An 8,294-nucleotide genomic window follows, 5' to 3' on the forward strand; every position below is an offset into this window, starting at 1 on the left:
CTCTCCTTTTGGATTTTCTTCTGTGTTGCTTGGGAGAGTACTTGGAGGGAGTTCAGTAACTTTCTTGCTCAGCTGCCCCACTTGTGCCTCCAAATTTCTAATGGAGGACCTTGTTTCATTCATGAAACTTTGAGTGGTTTTGATTAGATCAGAGACCATGGTTGCTAAGTCAGAGGGGTTCTGCTTAGGATTCTCTGTCTGTTGCTGAGAAGATGATGGAAAAGGCTTGCTATTGCTAAACCTGTTTCTTCCACCATTATTGTTGTTGAAACCTTGTTGAGGTTTCTCTTGATTCTTCCATGAGAGATTTGGGTGATTTCTCCATGAAGAATTATAGGTGTTTCCATAGGGTTCTCCTAGGTAATTCACCTTTTCTATTGAAGGGTTCTCAGGATCATAAGCTTCTTCCTCAGATGAAGCATCCTTAGTACTGCCAGGTGCATTTTGCATTCCAGACAGACTTTGAGAAATCAAATTGACTTGTTGAGTCAATATCTTGTTCTGAGCCAAAATGGCATTCAGAGTGTCAATCTCAAGAACTCCTTTCTTCTGACTTGTCCCATTGTTCACAGGATTTCTTTCAGAAGTGTACATGAATTGGTTATTTGCAACCATTTCAATGAGCTCTTGAGCTTCTGTAGGCGTCTTCTTCAGATGAAGAGATCCTCCAGCAGAGCTATCCAAAGACATTTTAGATAGTTCAGAGAGGCCATCATAGAAAATACCTATGATGCTCCATTCAGAAAGCATGTCTGAGGGACATTTTCTGATCAATTGTTTGTATCTTTCCCAAGCTTCATAGAGGGATTCTCCATCCTTCTGTCTGAAGGTTTGGACTTCCACTCTAAGCTTACTCCATCTTTGTGGTGGAAAGAACTTTGCCAAGAAGGCATTGACTAGCTTTTCCCAAGAATCCAGGCTTTCTTTAGGTTGTGAGTCCAACCATATTCTAGCTCTGTCTCTTACAGCAAAAGGGAATAGCATCATTCTGTAGACCTCAGGGTCAACCCCATTAGTCTTGACTGTGTCACAGATTTGCAAGAACTCAGCTAAAAACTGATGAGGATCTTCCAATGGAAGTCCATGGAACTTGCAATTCTGTTGCATTAGAGAAACTAATTGAGGCTTAAGCTCAAAGTTGTTTGCTCCAATGGCAGGGATAGAGATGCTTCTCCCATAGAAATTGGGAGTAGGTGCAGTAAAGTCACCCAGCACCTTCCTTGCATTGTTGGCATTGTTGTTGTTTTCGGCTGCCATGGGTTCTTCTTCTTTGAAGAATTCGGTTAGGTCCTCTACAGAGAGTTGTGCCTTAGCTTCTCTTAGCTTTCGCTTCAAGGTCCTTTCAGGTTCGGGGTCAGCTTCAACAAGAATGCTTTTGTCTCTGCTCCTGCTCATATGAAAGAGAAGAAAACAAGAAAATGTGGAATCCTCTATGTAACAGTTATAGAGATTCCTTGAGGTGTCAGAGGAAAAGAAAAATAGAAGAAGGAGGTAGAAGAATTCGAACTTGATTAGATAGAGTTCGAATTGTGCATTAAGAAGGAGTAGTACTCCATAAATAGAAGGATGTGGGAGGAAGGAAGAGAATTTTCGAAAATTAATTAGAAAAATGTCAAAAAAATATTTTAAAAATTGATTGATAATTTTCGAAAATTCAAAGTGGAAAAGAAATCAAGTGATTTTTGAAAAAGATTTTGAAATTAGAAGTTAAAAAGATTTGATTGAAAACTTATTTTGAAAAAGATGTGATTAAAAAGGTATGATTGAAAAGATTTGATTTGAAAACAATTTTTAAAAGATATGTTTTGAAAACAATTTTTAAAAGATTTGATTTTGAAAATTAATGACTTGCCTAACAAGAAAAGATATGATTCAAACATTAAACCTTTCTCAGCAGAAAAGGGAACAAACTTGAGATGTTCAATCAAATCATTAATTGTTAGTAAGTATCTTTAAAAAAGGAAAGAAATTAATTTTGAAAACATTTGATTGAAAAGATATGATTTGAAAAAGATTTGATTTTGAAAAACTAAAAAAAATTGATTTGAAAACAAAATCTTCCCCCTAGCACCATCCTGGCGTTAAACGCCCAGAATGGTATACATTCTGGCGTTTAACGCCCAAAATGCTACCTCTTTGGGCGTTAAACGCCCAACCAGGTACCCTGGCAGGCGTTTAAACGCCAGTCTGTCTTCTTCACTGGGCATTTTTAAATGCTCAGCTTTTTCTGTGTAATTCCTCTGCAGTATATTCTGAATCTTCAATTCTTTGTATTATTGACTTGATAAGACACAAATTAAAAATATTTTTGGATTTTTAATAATAAGGAATAATCAAAATGCAACTAAAATCAAATAACAATGCATGCAAGACACCAAACTTAGCAGTTTGTATACTATTGACACTAACAAAATGAGAATGCACATGAGAAACAACAAAACACTCAAGTCAATAGAATTCAAAGATCAAAACAAGGAAATCATCAAGAACAACTTGAAGATTAATGAAGACACATGCATGAATGCAATAAGAACAGAAACATGCAATTGACACCAAACTTAAAATGAGACTCTATACTCAAACAAGACATATTTTTGGATTTTATGATTTTGTAATTTTTTTGTGCTTTTTCGAAAATTAAGTGAAAAGGAAAATAAAGGTATCAAAATTCTTAATGAGAATTCCAGGAATCATGCAATGTTAGTCTAAAGCTTTAGTCTAAAGGAATTAGACATAGCTAGCTAAGCTTCAGCAGGACATTGCATTCAAGAGCTAAATTGATGATGATCAATCAGCTTTGGTGATGATAAGAACATCACCTTTGAAACACTAGAATTCATTCTTAAGAACTCTGAAGAAAAATACCTAATCTAAGCAACAAGATGAACCGTCAGTTGTCCATACACAAGAACAATCCCCGGCAACGGCGCCAAAAACTTGGTGCACGAAATTGTGATCAATACTTTTTAATACGCAAATAATCCCTAGTAATGGCTCCAAAGACTTGGTGCTCAATACCATGGCATAAACACAACTTCGCACAACTAACCAGCAAGTGCACTGGGTCGTCCAAGTAATAAACCTTACGCGAGTAAGGGTCGATCCCACGGAGATTGGTGGTATGAAGCAAGCTATGGTCACCTTGTAAATCTCAGTCAGGCAGACTCAAATGGGTATAGTGATGAATGAATAAAGCATAAAGATAAAGATAGAGATACTTATGTATATCATTGGTGTAAGAGCTTCAGACAAGCGTATGAAGATGCCTTCCCTTCCGTCTCTCTGCTTTCCTACTGCCTTCATCCAATCCTTCTTACTCCTTTCCATGGCAAGCTTGTGTAGGGTTTCACCGTTGTCAGTGGCTACCTCCCATCCTCTCAGTGAAAATACGTCCCTGATGCTCTGTCACAGCATAGGCTAATCATCTGTCGGTTCTCAATCAGGCCGGAATAGAATCCAGTGATTCTTTTGCGTCTGTCACTAACGCCCCGCCCTCAGGAGTTTGAAGCACGTCACAGTCATTCAATCATTGAATCCTACTCAGAATACCACAGACAAGGTTAGACCTTCCGGATTCTCTTGAATGCCGCCATCAGTTCTTGCCTATACCACAAAGATTCCGGTTAAAGAATCCAAGAGATATTCACTAGAGCCTTGTATGCTTGTAGAACAAGAGTGGTTGTCAGTCACTTTGTTCATAGGTGAGAATGATGATGAGTGTCACGGATCATCACATTCATCAAGTTGAAGAACAAGTGATATCTTGGACAAAGAACAAGCGGAATTGAATAGAAGAACAATAGTAATTGCATTAATACTCGAGGTACAGCAGAGCTCCACACCTTAATCTATGGTGTGTAGGAACTCCACCGTTGAAAATACATAAGAACAAAAGTGATCATTGGTTTCGGCCCCAGAGAGGGAACCAGAAGAACCAAGATCTGATCTAAGAACTAGATGTCCGAAGATGAAAAATACAATGGTAAAAGGTCCTATATATAGAGAACTAGTAGCCTAGGGTGTACAGAGATGAGTAAATGACATAAGAATCCACTTCCGGGCCCACTTGGTGTGTGCTTGGACTGAGCAATGAAGCATTTTCGTGTAGAGACTCTTCTTGGAGTTAAACGCCAGCTTTTATTCCAGTTTGGGCGTTTAACTCCCATTTTGGTGCCAGTTCCGGCGTTTAACGCTGGAATTTCTGAGGGTGACTTTGAACGCCGGTTTGGGCCATCAAATCTTGGGCAAAGTATGGACTATCATATATTGCTGGAAAGCCCAGGATGTCTACTTTCCAACGCCGTTGAGAGCGCGCCAATTGGGCTTCGGTAGCTCCAGAAAATCCACTTCGAGTGCAGGGAGGTCAGAATCCAACAGCATCTGCAGTCCTTTTGAGTCTCTGGATCAGATTTTTGCTCAGGTCCCTCAATTTCAGCCAGAAAATACCTGAAATCACAGAAAAACACACAAACTCATAGTAAAGTCCAGAAAAGTGATTTTTAACTAAAAACTAATAAAAATATACTAAGAACTCAACTAAAACTACCAAAAACATACTAAAAACAATGCCAAAAAGCGTACAAATTATCCGCTCATCACAAGGGCAAAAAAAGATCCAAGGCTTTGAGCATCAATGGATAGGAGAGCCCAAGGAAATAAAATCCAGGCCTAAGTAGCTAAATCAAGCTGTCCCAAACCAAGTGCTTGTGGCATGCAGGTCCAAGTGAAAAGCTTGAGACTGAGTAGTTAAAGTCATGATCCAAAGCAAAAAGAGTGTGCTTAAGAGCTCTGGACACCTCTAACTGGGGACTTTAGCAAAGCTGAGTCACAATCTGAAAAGGTTCACCTAGTTATGTGTCTGTGGCATTTATGTATCTGGTGGTAATACTGGAAAACAAAGTGCTTAGGGCCACGGCCAAGACTCATAAAAGTAGCTGTGTTAAAGAATCAACATACTTAACTAAGAGAATCAATAACACAATCAGAAACTCTGAGTTCCTATAGATGCCAATCATTCTAATCTTCAAAGGATAAAGTGAGATGCCAAAACTGTTCAGAAGCAAAAAGCTACAAGTCCCGCTCATCTAATTAGAACTAATATTCAATGATATTTTGGGATTTATAGTATATTCTCTTCTTTTTATCTAATTTGATTTTCAGTTGCTTTGGGACAAGCAACAATTTAAGTTTGGTGTTGTGATGAGCGGATAATTTATACGCTTTTTGGCATTATTTTTAGGTAGTTTTTAGTAGGATCTAGCTATTTTTAGGGATGCTTTCATTAGTTTTATGATAAATTCACATTTCTGGACTTTACTATGAGTTTGTGTGTTTTTCTATGATTTCAGGTATTTTCTGGCTGAAACTGAGGGACCTGAGCAAAACTCTGATAAGAAGGTTGACAAAGGATTGCTGTTGTTGTTGGATTCTGACCTCCCTGCACTCGAAATAGAATTTCTGGAGCTACAGAACTTCGAATGACGCGCTCTCAACGGCGTTGGAAAGTAGACATCTAGAGCTTTCCAGCGATATATAATAGTCTATACTTTATTCTATATTAGACGACGCAAACTGGCGCTCAACGCCAGTTCCATGCTGCATTCTGGAGTCAAACGCCAGAAACACGTCACGAACCAGAGTTGAACGCCAAAAACACGTTACAACTTGGTGTTCAACTCCAAAAGAAGCCTCTGTACGTGTAAAGCTCAAGCTCAGCCCAAGCACACACCAAGTGGGCCCCGGAAGTGGATTTCTGTATCAATTACTTATTTCTGTAAACCCTAGTAGCTAGTTTAATATAAATAGAACTTTTTACTATTATACTAGGCGTCTTTTGACAATATAGTCTCTTGACCATTCGGTCTTTTTGATCATTCATGGGGGCTGGCCATTCGGCCATGCCTGGACCACTATCACTTATGTATTTTCAACGGTGGAGTTTCTGAACACCATAGATTATGGGTGTGGAGCTCTGCTGTACCTCAAGTTTCAATGCAATTACTACTATTTTCTATTCAATTCAGTTTATTCCTGTTCTAAGATATTTGTTGCACTTCACCATGACAAATGTGATGATCCGTGACACTCATCATCATTCTCACCTATTAATGCGTGACTGACAACCAATTCCGTTCTACCTTAGACCGAGCGCATATCTCTTGGATTCCTTGATCAGAATCTTTGTGGTATAAGCTAGAATTGATGGTGGCATTCATGAGAATCCGGAAAGTCTAAACCTTTTCTGTGGTATTCCGAGTAGGATTCAGGGATTGAATGACTGTGACGAGCTTCAATCTCGCGATTGTTGGGCGTGATGACAAGCGCAAAAGAATCAATGGATTATATTCTGACATGATCGAGAACTGACAGATGATTAGCCGTGCTGTGACAGAGCATTTGGACCATTTTCACTGAGAGGATGGGATGTAGCCATTGACAACGGTGATGCCCTACATACATCTTGCCATGGAAAGGAGTAAGAAGGATTGTATGAAGGCAGTAGGAAAGCAGAGATTCAGAAGGAGCACAACATCTTCATACGCCTATCTGAAATTCCCACCAATGATCTACATAAGTATTTCTATCTTTATTTTCTGTTTATCTGTTATTACTATTCAAAAATTCCATAACAATTTATTTTCCACCTAACTGAGATTTACAAGATTACCATAGCTTGCTTCATACTAACAATTTCCGTGGGCTCGACCCTTACTCGCGTAAGGTTTATTACTTGGACGACCCAGTGCACTTGCTGGTTAGTTGTGCGAAGTTGTGAAGAAAGTGCTGAGTTAGTAGATGCGCATACCAAGTTGAATGCCATTATTAAAGATTACAATTTCGTGCACCAAAGTTATATTATTTTGTGAGAAACATGAAGTTGAAGTTCCTGATATGAATGCATTGCATATTCCTAGAAGAGGCCAAACTCACAAAATTGTTGATCAAATTTCAGTGGAGCATCATTACCGTATTAATTTATTTCTGGCTGTAATTGATACACAATTGCAAGAGCTTAATGGAAGATTCAATGATAATATGGTGGAATTGCTTACTTTAAGTTCAACTTTAGATCCCATAGATAATTATAAGTTCTTCAGTGTCAACAAAGTATGTGATTAGTAGAACAGTTTTATCCAGGTGACTTCAGTAACCAAGAGAAATTTCACATTAGAATGCAAGCTCAACATTATGAACTTGATATTCCTAATCATGTTGAATTGACTAACTTGTGCACAATTTCAAAGTTATGTCAAAGATTAATGAAGAAAGGAAAGTCTTTAACATATCCTTTGATTGATCGTTTGTTTCGCTTGGTATTAACTCTCCTTGTTTCAACTGCTATAATTGAGAGATCTTTTTCAGCTATGAATATTGTGAAGAATAGACTCAGAAACAAAATGGAAGATGAATTTCTTGCTAATTGTCTTTTGATTTACATTGAGAAGAAGATTGCTGAAAGATTTGACACAGATTCTATTATTGATGAATTTTATGATATGAAGAATCGACATGTACCACTTCGTTAGTAAAAAGTACACATTTTTTTTACTTTAAATATATATTCTCTATCAGTATATTTTTGTAATGCATCTTACATTATAATTTATTCGCATATATATTTTTATATTATATATATTATTGCCCCCCATGATAACATTTCTGGATCCGTCCCTGTTTGTATATGTGGGGCTTTGAACCCAGTTTGGGCCCGGTCCAACCGGTTTGACCCGTTGGCCCAGTTTTGGGCTAAAACCTTTAAAATTAGTGTTATAATTCATATTTTTAATATTTTTACCTTTTTAGATTATAAAATTTAATTTTCTAATTTTTTTTAAATAATAATTAATTTATTAGCTAATTATTCATTAATTTCTCAGGATTTACATAACACTCACTGAAGACCAAATGAATGATCCCCCATGAGGACGGTGATATGTAATGCTCATGGAAGGGTTGTTTTTTGAGGTAGGGATGACGATACGTAATGCCTATCTTAGAAATGTTGTCAGGTGCTGGCAACCAACCAACACGTGAGCTCATGGTCTGTTTAGATATAGACATGCATCATAATGCATTTGTTTGAAATTTCTTAGGTTTGTATAATTGTTGTGGTTGACCTAATTGATATTCTGTTAACTGCTAATTGTGCTACTTGTCATAATTATTCTCTATGTGTGATTGTTTAATTGCTGTTTGATTGCTTGTGCTTGTGACTCATTGGTTCGGATTATGGTGGAGTGTGGTGGTTTGTTAGTGATTATATGTTGGGCCAGAGGCCATGATTGGGTAAGTTA

General features: G+C 37.7%; 1 non-coding gene across 1 annotated transcript; it reads left to right on the forward strand.

Moving 5' to 3' along the window:
- The first annotated feature begins 744 nt into the window (after positions 1–744).
- LOC130952581 (small nucleolar RNA R71) lies at positions 745–852 on the forward strand. Its single transcript, XR_009074761.1, has one exon. It is a non-coding gene; the product is annotated as a small nucleolar RNA R71 (small nucleolar RNA).
- Positions 853–8,294: the final 7,442 nt, after the last annotated feature.

The sequence above is a fragment of the Arachis stenosperma genome, chromosome 9, assembly GCF_014773155.1.
Source record: "Arachis stenosperma cultivar V10309 chromosome 9, arast.V10309.gnm1.PFL2, whole genome shotgun sequence".
Lineage (NCBI taxonomy): Eukaryota > Viridiplantae > Streptophyta > Magnoliopsida > Fabales > Fabaceae > Arachis > Arachis stenosperma.